Below are 18297 nucleotides of genomic sequence, written 5' to 3' on the forward strand. Positions count from 1 at the left end.
TCAATTGCTGCTTCTCATAATGTTCCCCTCACCCTCCTCCTTGTCACACAAACAGAATGGGAACACCCCACAGCAGGACTTCAATGACACACGTTCATGATTCAGTTCTGTACCAAGCTGCAGCTCAACTGGGGTGATGGATTTCTTGTGCTCCATCAGGGCATCAGCCACCGTGCTGATCATCAAGTCATAGAGCGGCTCTGTGTCATTTGTCAGCGGGGTGGACTCAGAAGGGTCCCGGGAGAGATTGAACAGCAAGGGAGGGTCATGGTAGGTGACATTTTTTCCTACACATTGACAGAGTTGGGTCTCATAGCAGGCCTGAGCTCCTGGAGGCTGGAATATGGGTGTCACGTAATGAACCTTTCACACTGCCTCACCTGGGGAAGAAGAGACACGTCAGAGAATCCAGACCAGGTGTCCATTGATTTTGTCTTCTTCTGCCTTCATGAGTATTTTCTGATTTTTCTGTTTGCCCGCATGTTAACTTAAATATCAATCAACATTCAGAACATCAGAATACCCTGGTATAGACACACGTCTCAAAATAGATATTTCTTTTCTTTTGAATTGTATTTATTGGGGTGACATTTGATAAAATTATACAGGTTTCAGGTGTATAATTTTATAAAACATTATCTGTATATTGTATTGTGTGTTTACCACTCTAAGTCAAGACTCCACCACCATTTATGCCCCTTTACCCTGTTCTACCTCCTCCCACCCCACTTCCCTCTGCCAACCACCATGCTGTTGTTCATGTCCATGAATTTTTCTTTCTTTTTATTCTTTTTTAAATTTTTTCACCCTTCTCACACATCCCCCAACACCCTCCCCTCTGACAGCAGTCAATATATTTCTCTCTATTCATGAGTCTGTCTCCATTTACACTGGAGAGCAGCCCAAGTGCGTTTCAGTAGAAGAGTGGATCAGAAAGTCATGGTACATTTACATAGAGGAATACTATGCAGCTATGATAAAAAAAAACCTCACCTTTGCTACAACATAGATGGATATAGAGAGTGCTATACTAAGAGAAATAATCCAGTCAGAGAAAACAAATGCCATATTACATGTGGACTGTAATGAACAAAATAAACTAACAAGGTGTTTTTCAAAATTGATATTTCTTAAAGTTATTTCTCTGACTGTCTCAAGGAGAGAAGTCTTAAAAACTTTGCAAAGTTTTCAGTGGTAAGCCTACACCAGAAGAACTGGGCTGGTGGATTAAAAGGAAGAAAGCAAGGAGAGTCTGCACAAGGGATGCTCATCTTGCCACATGCAGGGTGCAGGGCAGGTGTGAATACTGTGCCATCACGTGACGTGGAGGAACTTACTACAGTAGTGAAACAGAAACTCATGCTCAGGACCCTGGACTTCACCCTGAAGCAAGGGCATGAGGTTTCGGCCATCAATCACCATGGAGACACACACAAAGAAGGTCAGGCAAGGGATCTGAGCCACCAGGCTGCCTGAAGGAGGCTCGTGTGTTCCATGACATTCCCTGGGCCCAGAGACCAGTGTCTGAGAATGTAGGAGCCTCCATGCATGCTCTCAGGGAGAGAAACACAACTAAGCTTTCACAGTGAAATGGCAGGTGTGAACACGTGCTCCATCGAATGAGCATTTTAGCTGAGGCCACAAAAGGTCAACAGTTCAATTTAATTTTTATTTCCAAAGATAACTACCCTAAGAAAGAGATTCAGTAGAATCTGTACAAAACTATACTTTTAATCTTCTGACAGAAACCGTATCTTATTTCTTATATTAGAAAACAATAGTCATAAAACCTACATCATAGTAGAAAATATAATAATAAGTCCCCCTTAATATCTCAATCATTTTTATGACTGTGATTGGCTTAGTAACTTAAAAACTACATTAACACTAACACTATAATCTTTATTTAATGGATGTTTTAACTCAAGTCAATAAATGCTATTTTAAGTGGAGAGCTCTATTCAGTTATTATTTTATAAAAGCTGTCCATAAATCCTATTATTGGATATAATTAACGATAAAAAAATTTTTGTTTTAATTAGCTTTAATATCTAAGTTTCTTTCCAAATTATATCATTTCTATTCCAAAAAAAATAAATAAATAAATAAGGAAAGATTAAAATAACTTTTTGGGCGAAATGAAATTTGATTGAATCTACTGAATTCCCCTGTAGAGTTGTTATCAATGAAGAATCAGGAAATCGGATGCAAACCAACCTCGATCCATATTCTCCAGGGAGTAAAACACTGCAATAAAATCGAATTTAACTATTTGTGATAGAGTTCACAATATCCATCGAATGTCCTATCTTTATCTCACCCTTCTAGAACTTGAACTGCAACTATTAAGGATGTATTTTTTTCTCTTATTTGATGAGTAAATTTGACTGGCCATAGTCTCATCTCTAAGCCTCCCTGTCTCCAGCTTCCTCCCTAATAAGAACGCCAACATGTCTAAGATGGGCCACAGACTGTAAAGTTGATGCCTGGTGTATGAATAATGCTCAATAGACACAGCTATATATGAAGGTGAAAATTACCAGGGTACTGAGAAGAAAGTGTACCTGCTAAAATAAAGTTTATCTCCTTGGATCTGAATCTTTGCAAGAGAAAAATAAAAGAAGCTCCGTTAACAGATTATGTGACGTCACCTGTCCTGAGGAACAATTCCTCTTGACAAAGCTCCTACAGTGGGTAGGATATCGATCAAGCTTGTAGGTTCCTCAATCACTTTGCCAGCTGCCAATTTTCCAGGTCATCAGAAAAGCCCAGGCACGTGGATCTCACCTTCCCAGACTACCATACGTTTCCCTCCTACAAGACAAAGTAATGAAGTTTCAGTGAAAATAGTCACTGTCATAAGAGTGTTTAAAATGTATTTTAACATCAATAGTGCCCGTGCCAACTCAGTGTCCACCATGTGCAGATACCTGGTGGAGTCAGCAGTACATGTCTACCACAACATGTTTTCTCATGCAGCTCATAGGGTTTTGCTCAAAGGTACTTTCTCAATGAAGACATTATTTAAAATAGAAATCTCACCCCGTAATTTGTCTCTTTATTTTCCCCCATCATTCTCAGATCTACCTTTCTGTCACAATTACTACCTTCTGAACTATGAGATAATGTACCAAACATTTTTTTTCTGGTGTGCCTCTTTGCACAAGAATATTAATTCTATGAAGGTGGAAATGTGTGTCTTTATTTTTGCATACTGAGTCCAGCATGATGAAAGACTTTCAAAGGAATAGTATGGGTAGGTGCTAATTTATTGTTCAAACCAGGGAATGTATTGAGAAAAAAAGTAAAAGGTAATAAATGGACACCAGGATTACCCCATACAATAGAGTTTTCTTGAGCCAACTAGAAAGAATGGCCATCCTACAGTGTTACTGTATTTTTGTTACTTCATTGGTAGATGGGAAGCTAAGAGATGCTATGGAAGGTAACCTCACAGGGTTATTTGGTTATAAATTCCTAACTGGGTGGGTCATGATGGGTTGTCACATCAAGACCTATAAAGTTATATTGTGAAAGGAATTAAGTGAGCTTTGCCTATTGTGTTTGTGTATCCAGCTTAACAGCCTCTAAAATACCAAAAGTAATTCCACTCAAAGGGGGTGTGATACCTCAAGAGAGCATCTAATCTTGCTATCTATACTGTAGACCAATCCCCACCTTGCTTTTAATAATCTGCCTTATGTTTGTTTCTTAATTTCAAATGGATAAAAGAAGATGCATTTGAGATCTTGCTCCAGACACATGTCATCATTTTGGTTCAAATAAACCCTTATAAGAATTCTGTACAGGTTTGGACATTTCTAATGTTGACAGGTTGAATTACTTACAACATAGTTTAAATCATAGTCTACTCAGACATGAGATATTTTTAAAGTTCTCATGAGAAAAAATATAAAATTTTCTCTATGAATTTGTTTGCTTCCTAAGCACACCGTTTTGTCGTGCAAGCTATAAGGTGTAGAACCTCACATCCTTTGGCCAGAGAGATGCAAAGAGTATCTCATTCATACAGAAATCATAATTTTGTACCAGATGCAAGACGATAAAATGTATATTTGCATGAGTAATAATCCATTTGTCTCTGCAAAACACTTTTAATTTCTTTAAGTTCACAGGTTTAAAAGGACTAAACAGGCTCCAGGTTATCTTTATATAACATCAGGATATAATTAAGAAACCAGATCAAAGTGGTGGCTAATGGATATATATTCATGAACCACTTGTTCCACCATGACATTAATTGGTAGGTGTGGATTTAATTGTGAAACCTTGAGAAAAGCTTGGCCAGATCTCTAGAAAATCACACCATACTTTCTTGTCATCCAAGGAGCCTTGGGATTTTGTTCTTTGTATCCTACCTTATACCACATTTTGTCTTATTCTATACTCTCTCCATCGTGTAGATGGAATCAATGATTAGATATTCTACTCATTGAATGACTTGCTTAAGTCATTTGTTAATGTTAGCCCTCTTTAATCTGATAAGTTTATCAAGGAGGTCAATGTCTAGTATTTCTTAATCATGTTAGCAATTTAAGGTCAATATCCTAGGAGTTAAACCCTACAATTTATTTTTTACCAAGTGTCCAAAAGAATAGTCTTGTTGACCTTTCATGCTTCATTCATCTCATGTTTCATGCCATGGATTTGTATTACAATGAGCAAATCAGACCCTAGTCACAAGGACACCCCTGCCATGACCCTCCTCACCTTTGTATATCTCACTCCATCCACCATGCTGGGCATGGCCACATAGCCTGTGTGGTCTGATGCAAAGTAGACAAATGTGTGATTCCTCAGCCCCAAATCATCAATGACAGCAAAAATTTGCCTGAAACAATGAAAAAAAGGACCCATAACATGAATGGCCTTATGAGTTTTGGGCATCCACGTTGGTCCCAATGGGAGTACATTCTTTTGGGAGTCATTGCAAAAATGTTTCTCATCTCAGGTGCCCCGAATGTTACATTCCAAGAACAGCGTGCACACAGACCCATGTCTTAAATTCCCATCAGCATCCCATGTTGAAGAGGATTGTGGTAAACTATGTGTGAAGTAGATTTCGCCTCTGCTTATGCTGACATTTATACTTTCCATGTGTACTTAATTTAGCTCTTGATCATTTCTCTTTTAGATATCTTATGTTCCTGTTATTGGTTTATAAGGACTCTTTATGTATTAAGGAATTAAAACACTGCCACATTGTCACTAATATTCCCTCACTGTGCAAGGCAGTAGGTGTACTATTTATGATGTTTTATGAACTCTAAAGACCTTTGCCTTTCTCATGCATTCTCTGTCTAAGGAGAAACTTAATATTTAACATCACTGCCATGTACCCACATAAAAGTCCATCTCCTCCACGTTATCCCCATATAAGCCATACTTGCTGGTGCCAATGAAGTCTTTTGTCGTGGGGAGAGGCACCTGGACATGAAGGAAGGAGTAGAAGAGGAGAAACGGTCCTTCATGGTGCCTGAGAAGACATCAATTATATCACATTAGAGTTCTCATCTTCTGGGAATGTGAACTACATCATTTCTTGACACACAGACACAGTTGCCTTTCTCCCTCTCTCATGACCCATGGACACACACACACACACACACAAGGCAACCCCTTTGACAGACTCTCCTGGCCGGACTGGATTCTGGGATCCTCCAGCCTCTGGACTGTGACCCTAATTTTGGGGTGATGCCACCTCTCAAGTGCCAGGACATAGGTAGGTCATGCTGCACTCAGAGGTCATGCAGAGTTATAACTCAAATACAGCTCAGCTGAGAGCACGTTCCCAAGGCTCACAAAGGCTCAGACTGCAGACACATCCCAAGACACACCAAAGAAGGTGTTATTGGATTGGATTCTTAGAAACGCCTACCCTTTTGCAACCCAAGAGCAAGCATGGGCAGCACCATCTAGGCAATGTGAGGACACGGGACGAGGTTGACCCCGCTTCAAGTCCTGACAATCTGTTTGCAGAAAAGATAGGTGCTGAGCTAAGCAGAGCAACATACAACAGTGTCCCAGTCTGAAAGAATGTTCTTCTCTGTCTGATGAGGTATCAAAGTATAAAGAATGGGTGACAAATGAACTCAAAAAAAAAAGTGCACCATGGTTTACTGGGTTGAATGGTGTCCTTCCAAAATCGCCCACACAGAAACTCAGAATGAGATCTTACCTGACTGTAGAGTCTTTCAAGATAGAATTACCTAAGAAGAGGCTGTACTGAGGTAGGGTAGGCTGAGAATTAACTGATGTCCTTATAGGAAGTGGGCTATTAGGAGCTATACAGACACACTGAGATGGAAGAAAAACTTGGGAAGACAGAGGGAGAAATTGGAGTGTGAGACCACAAGCCAAGGAACACCAAGGATTTTTGTCAACCACCAGAAGCTGGAAGAGGCAGGTAGGAAGTTCCATCAAACCTTCACAGAAATCCTGGCCCCGACCTACTGAGAAGTCACCACAGAGTTAAAACTAAAATCCTGTTGTGTTTGGCATACCCCCCCATGGCTCAGACATCTCAGACTGCTCACACACACAGACACATGGATTTGGAACTTCTGCGCTCCAGAGTGAGAGGGAATACCTTTCTGCTGGTCTAAGTCAACCTGTTTTTGGTACATTTTGGGGGCAGCTCCAGGAAACTAATATACATGATGATGAGAAATAAGAGTACATGTTTTTCTATGATATCTTTAAAGGGTTTAGCTAATGTTCTTTTGGTCAATTTTCCTAGAACTCAGCATCTTGGGAAGGGCACAAGGAAGTAAATGATTTGCCTTTCATGAACACAGACATAGAGGAGTATCTACAAGACGAATGTGGTCTTCTTTCTCCCACACTCTAAATATGTACCGTCTCCCCTTGGGCTATGGGGTAATGACAATGCTAATGATCAGATTGCACAAGGTCCTTGGATAAAGACGACATGGGATACATACACAAGGGAACATTACTTGCCCCTGAAAAAGACTGAAATCTTACCATTTGTGACAGCACAGATGGACCTAGAGGGCACTATGCTGAGTGATGTACTTTAGTCAGAGAAAGACAAATACCATGTGATTTCACTTATATGTGGAATTTAAAAACTAAATAAACTCAAAAACAAAACAGAAACAGAGTCATGAATACAGAGAACTGACTGGTGGCTCTCAGAGGGGTGGGGGTTGGGGATGGCTGAGAAGGGTGAAGGGATTAAGCAAAGATAAAAGAGAAAGACTCATGCACACAGACAACAGTGTGGTCATTACCAGAAGGAAGTGGGTAGGGAGGTAGAAGAGGGTGAAGGGGGATAAACGGTGGTGGAAGGAGACTTGAAATGAGGTGGTGAGCACACAATACAACATGCAGATCATGTGTTGTAGAATTGTACACCTGGTACCTATATGATTTTATTAAGCAACATCACTCAGGTAAATTCAATATAACGCAAAACAAACACAGTGTGAGTCTAGTGTGTGCCTGCCTGCTTGGTCAGATCAGATGTGACTTTCAAGGTCAACGGAAAGATTGCAATGTCAACAATGGAAACCATCTCCTTATGTGCTGTCTTCTGAAGGGTTCGGGTGTCCTGCAAGCTCATCATGTTATTGTCTAGCTTTCATGATGATGACGTTTAGCAATATTCTATTTCTCAACTCAATATCACTCATGTTAATGCCTCTAATTTAAAAAAAAAACAACTCAAGTGGCTAAAAGACATATGAAGAAATGCTCAACATCACTAATCATCAGAGAGATGCAAATTAAAACAACAGTGAGGTATCACCTCACACCTGTCAGAATGGCCGCCATCCACAAATCATCAAACAACAAGTGTTGGCGAGGGTGTGGAGAAAGGGGACTCTAACACACTGCTGGTGGGAATGCAGACTGGTGCGGCCACTGTGGACAACAATATGGTGTTACCTCAAAAAATTAAAAATTGAACTTCCATGTGATCCAGTGATCCCACTTCTAGGAATATACCCTAAGAAGCCTGAAACACCAATCAGAAAGGATGTATGTACCCCCATGTTTATAGCAGCACTATTTACAATAGGCAAGATCTGGAAACAGCCCAACTGTCCATCAGTAGATGATTGGATAAAAAGGCTGTGGTACATGTACACAATGGAGTACTATGCAGCTGTAGGAAAGAAAGATCTCTTATCCTTTGAGACCACATGGAGGGACCTGAAAAGTATTATCCTAAGCGAAACAAGCCAAGCAGGGTAAGACAAGTATCATATGATCTCACTTATCTGTGGAATATAATGAACATAACAGTCTGAGGAATGGGGTAGACCCAGAGATGTGGAAGTGGGGTACAGATTGACCCCAGAAAAGGAACTGGTGGGGGAGAGATAAACCACAGAACTTATATGCATGTGTGCATGAACAGTGGACATGGGCAACAAAGCTGTGGACAGGGCGGGGTGAGAGGGGGAAGGGGGAACCAGTGGGGGGAAAATGACAAACATCAGTAACAAAATTAAATAAATTAATTGAATTAAAATAATAAATAAAAATAAAAATAAAAAACAACTCATCGTTCAGCTTGTGTGGCTCAGTGGTTGAGCATTGACCCTGCAGCAAGAGGTTGCCGGTTTGATTCCCTGTCAGGACACATGCCCAGGTTGTGGGCCCAGTGGGGGTGCATGCAGGAGGCGGCCAATCAATGTTCTCTCTCATCGATGTTTCTATCTCTCTCTCCCTCTCATTTCCTCTCTCTGTAAAATCAATAAAGAAAAAAAATTCATTATCGTATCCTTTCATGGATTAAAAAATATTACCTTGACCTTTCAAAAAACAAAATCGCCTCCTTCACCATGATGGACCCTGCTCTTGCTGCCTTCATGGGCTGCTCGGTAATTTTGTGCTCACGCATGAGGACGCAATCCCAGTACAGAGAAGATGTGTAACTGGATAACCAAGAGTAGCTCAGGAGACAAATAAGAAGAACCATGAAGAGGATGAGCGACCAGGGAACCCAGATCAAGCGACTCAGTTTCCCTACAGTGAGGGTGAACGCAGCCACGAGGACCAGCTGCTCAATGAGCCAGACTTTGTGGTTGACGGCTAATTCCGTGTCCCGTGAAGGATCCGGCCAGCAAGGCTCAACGAGAGTGAATGGCATGCCGTAGAAGTAATCAAACCCATACTTATACGGATGGTGGCAGTGGTCCTTTCTGAATAGGCAGTTTAAGCCCTGATGCCATTTCCTTGAAATTAAACACACACAAATAACACATCACACACTCACATATCACCAAGACCATGTGACCGGTTTGCGTGGGAACCAATAAGCAGATGCACTAACATGAAGTGGCTAATATTTTTTTTCTCCTTAAAAGTTCAAGTTGAGCATAGACTCACTGTTTACTCTCCTTCAGTTGGTATTTGTTTGTCTTAAGATCTGCTTGTGAGTGAACAGGTAGGATGGAAAAACAAGGGAGGAAAACCTAATTAATTGTGTGTTTCTAGAAGGTATGTGAGCTGGACATTTTCTCATTTACAGAGAGGGAAAAGTCACAGCCACAAATATAGGTGATGATGGAGCCAAGGTAGAGTATAGATGATGGATAGGTAGGTATGTAGACATTAGTGAGAGGAATGTGATAGAAAGTAGATGGATGAGTGAGTGGATGAATTATTGAATATGTAGATAAATAATGAGGGAGATGATAGATAATATAATAAAAAATAATATAAAGATATGTAGATGAGTGGTAGATGGATGGGTGAATTTTGGGGCAGATGGATAGATTGATAGATAGGCATATAGATAAACAATACATAGGCAGATGAATAGATGCTAATTATAGCCTCAAAGGTAGATAATAAATGATGAATAGAAATATAGATGATGAGTGGATGGTTTGAAAGAAACGTTGACAGATAGATGATACATAGATAGATTAGATAGATAGATGATAGATTCATAGATAGATAGATAGATAGATAGATAGATAGACGATAGATACATAGATAGATACATACATACATACATACATAAATTCATAGATGCATAAATGGATACATAGATAAATACATAGATAGACACATAGATAGATGCCATAGATATATTGAACTGTCTCTGGCATGATTAATTAAGCCTAATAAGTCATTAGCCTCAGCTATGCCTGGCCACTTAGAGAGTTAAGGATGAGTGTTCATTAGATTAATGTCCCTTCTCTGCACAGAGGTCAGAGAAGGGATATATGGTTGAATATAAAAATAGCCTGAGATTGAGAGAGAATTAAAAGCTACAAGTCCCATTTTCTCAAAGAAATATATACTTTTCTTCCCACTGGGTCCCTACCGAGTAACGGACAGTGGACATTTGAACCACTGGTTCAATTTCTACTTTGTCTTTCCTCATTGTCTAAAATAGACTCTAAGTATTTCCTCTGGGAAGGAGCGTAGAAATTGTCGCTGGCCTAATCTGTCCCCAGACCCTTTATAAATACTCCGATACAACTACTGACTTGAGATTGAAACTCTGATTTGCCCAAACTTTTGCCCCAAACTAGGTAACCTCTTGAAGATGAGAGTTTTATGTCCAGGGCTTTTTCTACGGATAAATCATAATTATCACATTAATGCTTCTCGTCTCCCTCAAACTGATTGAGTTGCATTTCTCTATTTCTATTTTTGACATTTTTTAATAAGTTTTTTTTTATTGATTTTAGAGAGAGAGGAAGGAGACAGAGAGACAGAACCATCAAAGAGAGATAAACATCAGTTGGCTGCCTCCTGCACGCGCCCCACTGAGGATCAAGCCCACAACCTGGGCAAGTGTCCTGACCAGGAATCAAACCCACGACCTCATGGTGCAGGGTCGATGCTCAACCACTGAACCATGCAAGGAGTACTTTACAACATTATTAAATAATACAGACCCTAGCCAGGTAATTCTGTACATTAGTGTGTCATCCCAATACACCAAGATTGTGTGGGGTTGATTCCTGGTCAGGGCACATACAAGAATCAACCAATGAATGAATCAATACGTAGAACAACATCTCTCTCTCTCTCTCTCTCTCTCTCTCTCTCTCTCTCTCTGTCCCCCCCTCTGTCTTTCTTTCAAATTAATAAATAAAAATAAAATAATAAAAATGTATTGGAAATTGGCCATTTATATTTGCATCAATTACCTAAATGTCTTCTAACCTGTTTTATTATACATTTACTAAAACCAGAATATCAATTTTGACATTTGACAGCCAACCACATAAAGGAAGCATAATATTGATGCCTCGCTATTGGGGTGAATTCACAAATGCCACCAAATTGTTCATCAGCATCAATCCATTGCACTGTGGTCTGTACTTCCCTTACCTGAGCGTCGTCTCGGAGATCTGAGTACCTTCCTATTTTCTGTGGCCAAACATAGAAGTCCTGGAAAGAAAAGTGTATTATGTTTGTGTTGATTGAGTCAGCTCCCATTGTGAAATTGTATCTGATTAAAGGAATCCTATTTCTCCCGCCATCAATTATAAACCGGTTTTCTGACTCTGTCATGCCATAAATTCTGGGATGTTTATTACTTTTCTATCTGGGCCCATTATCAAAGAGCTCAAGGTGTGCTAAGGGCTGGCACAATCTTGCTAATTTATGGCTGAGTTCATTGGCTCAGTCCCTGACCCTAACCTCAAAAGTGCCTCATGAGAGCCTAGTCCCAAAGGGCAGCAGAACCTAAGAGTTTAATTTCAACAAATACACGTGGGATAAACTTGAATCTCCTAAAAAGAGGCAATGACTTGACTTAACTCCTTCTTTGATCCTCCATTAGTCCGAAGGCAGACCACTCTCTGTTGATTTCAGGAAAGCTAATGGTTGCATATGTTTGGAGGGTGCATCATGATGACCAAGAGACATGATAGCAAAACTCATTGTAATGATAGAAAAGACATAAAAACAAAATTCTGCCTGTAAGTTGTTACCCATGTTTGAAACTTAGAATAATAGTAAGTACATAATACTAACCTCCTCCTTCAAGAATCCATCCTAACAAATCTGAAAACCAATCAGAAAGAATATATGAACCCCTATGTCCATAGCAGCACTATTTACAGTTGCTAAAATCTGTAAACAGCCCAAGTGTCCATCAGTAGAAGAGGGGGTAAAAAAGCTGTAGTACATCTACATAATGGAATACTATGCAGCTGTGAAAAAAGACGATCTCTTACCGTTTCAGATGACCTGGAGAGTATTGTGCAAGGATGCCAAAGGGAACATTGAATGTATCCAGGAACCACACGAACATACAGATTGGAACTTGACAAAGTTCTACTTGGGGCGACCAGCTGGAATCTTAGACAAGGTAACTTTTGGAGAAAAGTTGAGATAAGATGCATTTAAGGCAGATGAGAAGAAGAAGGTGGGAAAAGGAGAGATATAGAAAACAAAGGGTGATGTTCGCTTGGGGAGAAAAGTCAGGAGCAGAAGACCTAAGCATCTTGGGCGGCCTCCTGAAGAACTCGATTTTTGCTCACAGCACAGGAAGGATATTCTGGGACATACACCTGGTGATGAAGTCGCCCTGGCTTGTGTTTGAGACGGATACATTTAGGGCAAATAGAGCACAGATGGAAAAAGCAGTGTGAGCATGTGAATGGGGTGAGGTGTGAGCCCAGGAGCCAGGTAGTCTTGGTTGCAAAACCACAGCATGCACCTGCAAGAAACCCAAGAAGGTGTTGAGCAATGATGCAAAGGGCCATCCTGCAAAGGAGAGATGCGTGAAGCCCGGATCCCTCAAGGGCACTACCAGAGACCACCTGAGTCTCCAGTTCTTCTCTAGGTTTAACATCCAGTGAACAGGCTGAGTGGGGACATGCACCCAGGTAAGGCTGCCTCTGAGGCGTAGTCATGGCTTTTAAGCCAACAATTCATTTTCAGGAAGTCTAAAGCTACCAAAGTGAAACATTCAACCCAGCTCTTCCTGTCTAATCCTGCAGTCCTCACCCTGTCTTATACACCTGGATAGGGTGAAAAACGACATACCTGTCTTAGGAGAGCATAAAAAGACACACTTAATGAAACACCTGTGTTCCGTGTTGCCCCAGGTACAAGCTGACTATTCCCAAAACACAGAAGAGCTAATTTATAACACACGGGTTAGAATCCCAGGCGAAGAGGGTTGCTGGATTCGGCAAATAAATGCCAAGTTAACTTTGAATTTGAGTTAAACCAGCATTTTTTTTTTTTTTTTAGCCCAAACCTCTGTCAAATCCTGCACAGGATAATTGTACTGGAAAAGTGTTTGTCACTCATCTGGAATTGAAATCCAACTGGGTGCTAGGTCTTCCTTTGAGCAGTGGTGAACTATGGTTTTCGTAGTGAGTTTCGGATTAAGAATGGACTGGCGGATACATATGTTGAAAGTTATTAATGATTTACCTGACCTGAGCAGGAAGTCAAAACGTCAGGGATTGTTCCAAGCACATGACATGGACGAATAACCAATCGTAAATATATATATATATTGAATACAAAGTACAGCTTAGAAAATAGAGTCAAGTCCTGGCTGGCTGGGCTCAGCAGTTGGAACATCAGCCCCAAGACTGAAGGGTCGTGGGTTTGATTCCTGATCAAGGGCACGTACCTGAGCTGCAGGTTTGATTCCCAACCCCGAGGGGTTGTGCAGGAGGCAAATAATCAGTGTGTCTCTCTCACATCAAAGTCTCTCTCTCTCTCTTTCTCCCTCCCTTCCATGCTATCTCTATCTGAAAATTAAGGGGAAAATATCTTCAGGTGACGATTAACAAAAAAAAGAGAAAAGAAAAGAGAGTCAGTAATATTGCAATCACTTTGTGTGTCTCCAGGTACGTACTCGATGTGTCGGGGGAATGCTTTGTAAAGTCTACGGTGGTCTAACCACATGCTGTACACCCGAAACAAGTAAAAGATAACATTGAGTGTAAAATGTAATTGGAATAAATGGTTTTAGTTATATATATATATATATATATATATATATATATTATAAAGAATACAACATTTTTTTCTTTTCTTGAACAAGGACAAGGTGTATGTCTATGAGTGTGTGTGTGTGTCTGAGAGTGTGTGCGTCCGTGTCTCTGAGGGTTCTCAGTCATGTTGTGTGTGTGTGTACAAGTGTGTGCATGCATGTGTACTCTAGTGAACAGTCGGCATCATACTAAACAGCGAAATAACTGAGCCCCCTGCAGAGACAAACGAGGCCTTGACCGCCACCGTTCTTTAGCTTCGGCATTGCAAGGTCAGGCCAGTGACCATATCAACTCGAGGAGGGAACACCGCTGAGTTTTTTTTAAAGAAACATTAACATTTGGAACATCGGATTCTGCACGGGCTGCTGGTTTGCCTGGATGCCAGCACCTCTCATACATAATAACGAGGCCTCTCCCCGCCCCTGGAGTTGGTTACGCTCACTGGGCTGCCGACCGCTCTCCTGTCCATGGGATACGCATACAAATAATATTAAATGTCATCTGTAGTTGAAAAATAAAGAGGATCCTGGGATTCTACACCCTGTCTTAGATCAAAGTGAAGCAGGGAGAGGGATGGGTCCCCAGTGCCTGACAGGGTGCAGAGACCCCCCGAGAATGTTACAATATGACAACAAAATTACAACTCAGCACAGCAGCCCCCGGGCCTGAGCTAAAGACCTTCTTCATGCCCGACGACAAAGACTCCTCCCGTCAAACACGTCCCCCCAGAACGGGAACCTTCTCCTGGTCCCGCATCTATCTCACAACCTCACAGGGGAAAACATACCCAAGGTTCTGATACCCAGAAATAACGGGTGCTGGACAGATTCTATAGCCCACAAATCAATAAAGGAAATAATAAATTTTAAAAAAAGATGTATCTCTTTCTTCGTGTCAATTACGTAATGATGTAAAACACACCCAGGACCGTAAACAAAAACCAGACAAAAATGCCCATTTCTGTCGGTAAGAGGAGGTGTGTTTCTGGCCAAACACATTCAGGTTATATTTGTTTAGTTACCTTTTATTTCCATTTTCTAAATTAGCTAAACATGATGACATGTATCCTTGGGTGGGGTGGGGGAGGGGTGCACAATTCCTATAAAACCAGGCATTTTTAAAAAATTGATTTTAGAGAGACAGAGAGAGCTTTCTTGGTCCACAAACTGATTATTAATTGGTTGATTCTTGTATGTGCCCAAGTGGGGAATCGAACCTGCGACCTGGATGTATTGACAGGAAGCTGTTGCCAACTGAGCTACACGGCCAGGCAGAAATTTCAGATTTTTTTTCCCACAGGCAGCATAAGGAGATAGAATCCACTCATTGTGTTGGTCGCTTGAGTGGGTCAGGCAATAAGGAAATGATTACATCAGAGTATTTCACAACGCCCAGCCCCTTAACATACCCTGAGACCAAGCAGATTCGTCAAAGGCTCAAAAAAAAATGCAATATCGGCCAATGCAGGGCTCGTAACAAGGTCCCCAGGTTGGGGGGCAGCTGTCTGCAGAGAGCTCGTGAGCCTCCGGTGCTGAGACATCAACGCCCCCTTGCTTCACGGTGACCCCCAGGTAATGGAGCCATTTATTGGAGGCAAATACATGTTGAAAATGCAGCGAGTAAAGCAGGTGCATCCCTGCACGTCCCCATGGCGTACAAACCCCAGGCTGTTACTTAAATGCTCTGAAACTCATTTTCCGCTTACGCACACGGGGGTTATGAAATCTGCCTCGGCTCAGTTTGGCGGGAGGGTTTTAAAAAACAATAGAGTCTCTGCAACGAGGACCTGCAACACCCATGTGTTCTTTTTTCCTATTTTAAATGCATCGTTAGTGTTGAAAGTATTACAGATGTTCTTCCTTCTTTCCCCCCCTTGACACCCTCCTCCCCAACCCCTTTCCGTCTGAGGTTCGTCAGTCTGATCCCTGCTTCTGTGTCTCTGGATCTATTTTGTTCATCAGCTGATTGGGTTCATTATATTCCGAAAGTAGTGGGATCCTGTGGTATTTGTCTTTCTCTACTGGATTATTTCACTCAGCATCATGCTCTCCAGGTCCCTCCGTGTCGTCTCAAAGGATAAGAAATCCCTCTTTCTTACAGAAAAAAACAAACAAACAAGGTTAAACACAGAAAGCCAACGTGAGCAGCAGCAAACCCTTATTTAATAGCAATAAGAATGACAACCATCCAGGGCCCAGGGTTTGTTTCTCTCAGCACATAAGGAACAGAAATGATCCCGTCCGTAGAAACGAAGACGTTTCTCTTGGTTCTAACACGCTGCCTCCTTTTTCAGGGCTGCGTGGCGGGTGCCTACTTGTAAAGAATGTCCTCAGTCACTGTTTCCTGTGGTCAGAAATCTCCTTTCCCGTGCGCTTGGCACACAGGGGTTCGCGCGTGTGGCTTGGACTCAGCCCAGAGGTGATTTGGCGCCATGGAAACATGCCAGAGTCTACGCAGCTGAGACACGCGAAACTGCTTCGCAGGAATGTGTCCTCCAGCTCTGTTGGAAAAGGTCTCCTGCCCTGGCCAGTGTGGATCAGCGGTGGGAGCGTCGGCCTGCGGTCCAGAGAGACCCGGGTTCGGTTCCCGCTAAGGGCACGGACCTCGGTTGCAGTTGGTCCCCGGCCCTGGTTGGTCGTGCGGGTGGCAGCCACTCGATGTGTCCCTTTCACGTCGATGTTTCTCTCTCTCTCTCTCTTCCCTCCCCCCTCCCACTCTTTCTGAAGATAAATGCAAAAATGTCCTTGCGTGAGGATAAAAAATAAATAAATAAATAACCAAAACAACTCCCCCAAGATTGAAAATTGCAAGGAAATAAAGAAAAAAAAAATACAAGTCCGTTGATAAATATTCCAGAGGGTCCATTGTTAAAATAATCAACCTTATGACTTTGTTGCAATAATCCATTATTGAGACAACGGAATGGCTGCATCTCCAAGGTCCGGGCCAATGACTGTCGACAAAGAATAAAAGCAAAAAATAATAATAATAAAATAAAATAAAGAGTTCACTCCTGTAACCACCACACTCATTTTTCTCTGTGGTGTTCGTTTGTTTTTTTGTTTGTTTGTTTGTTTGTTTGTTTTTAAGGAAACTCCACCTCAATTCTTGGCCTCAGGTGAGCCCAGATTGGCTTTTCCAAACCAAAGATTAAATTGGCATTTTGGAGAATTTCATATAAAGACAATGATACCTTGTGTCCTGTCTAGTGCCTGATTTATTCCTTTCAGGTTGGTGTTCTGACATCCATATAGGACTACGGAGCAATGTTTTGCTGCGTGCAGTGTTGACCTCTGACTCTATCCACGGACACCTGGGCTAACCTACGGGGTGGCCCTTATCAATAACAATCCTACAACATGCATGTCCCGGGCTTCGTAGGTGCACACACTGCATTTCTCTTGGGGGAACACCTAGAAGAGCAATTTCTGGGTCCTCCACCCGCAATCTAACTCGCTCAGAACTGTCCCAAAGCGGTTACAGCGGCTGATAGCGTCAAGAGGAAATTAAGGAAAATGCTGATCCTCCCAATTCTGGCCCACACTGGGCAGTGCTGGTCATTTCACCGTTTTTGCACGTACGGGGCTGTGAGGTATTGCACCTGCCCGAGGGACCATGATGTTAGCACCTGCTCATGATCTTAGACTCCACCCATACATTGTTCAGGGTGAAACATCTGTTTCAGCCTCTCTGTGTCCTTGTGAGCACATTGGTTGTTGTGTTTCTGTTTGTTTGTTTTCTCCTAAACCACTGTTGCATTTGTTGTTGTTGCTGCTGTTGTTGTGTTTCTGGACTCTGTAGATGTTGCCCTGCAGCCCACAGACTTCTTTCTTCTTTCACAAACCTGGGAACATGGACAGGTCGCCTCAACCATGCCACACACTCGGGGAGACACCGTCCACGTCGTGGTGCAATTATTCTGCAGGCTCCTCAGCGACCTGTGGTCCGGTGACACCCTTCACCGTCCTGCGGGCTTCAATGTTCTGTTGGGAGCTGAATCATCGCCGTGATGGATTCCCCCCAAGCTCCTGGCTCCGGAATGCTGCTCTGATTTCTACCGCAAGAACGGACAAGTCAGTGACGGGTAGACACGCCTCCCCAGACATAACAGCGGTTACCTGCACCCAAAATCAAACAGTGGATGAGGGAAGGTTCTGCAGAGTGACCGAAAGGAGACAGTTACTACGGGTAAGTCCACCTTGAGGAAGAGACCAAGACGGGGTGCATTTCCACTTTTTAAGGCTTCTCACCTGAGGGCAGCCTGTAGGCAATACCCAAGGGGCAGCTGAAAGTCAGATGGAGTATCTGCCGTCAT

The 18297-nt window shown here is 42.0% G+C and overlaps 1 pseudogene; it reads right to left on the reverse strand.

The window, feature by feature from the left end:
* Positions 1-18297, reverse strand: LOC118635569 (annotated as a pseudogene).

The sequence above is a fragment of the Molossus molossus genome, unplaced genomic scaffold (genome assembly GCF_014108415.1).
Source record: "Molossus molossus isolate mMolMol1 unplaced genomic scaffold, mMolMol1.p scaffold_m16_p_2, whole genome shotgun sequence".
NCBI classification, from domain to species: Eukaryota; Metazoa; Chordata; class Mammalia; order Chiroptera; family Molossidae; genus Molossus; species Molossus molossus.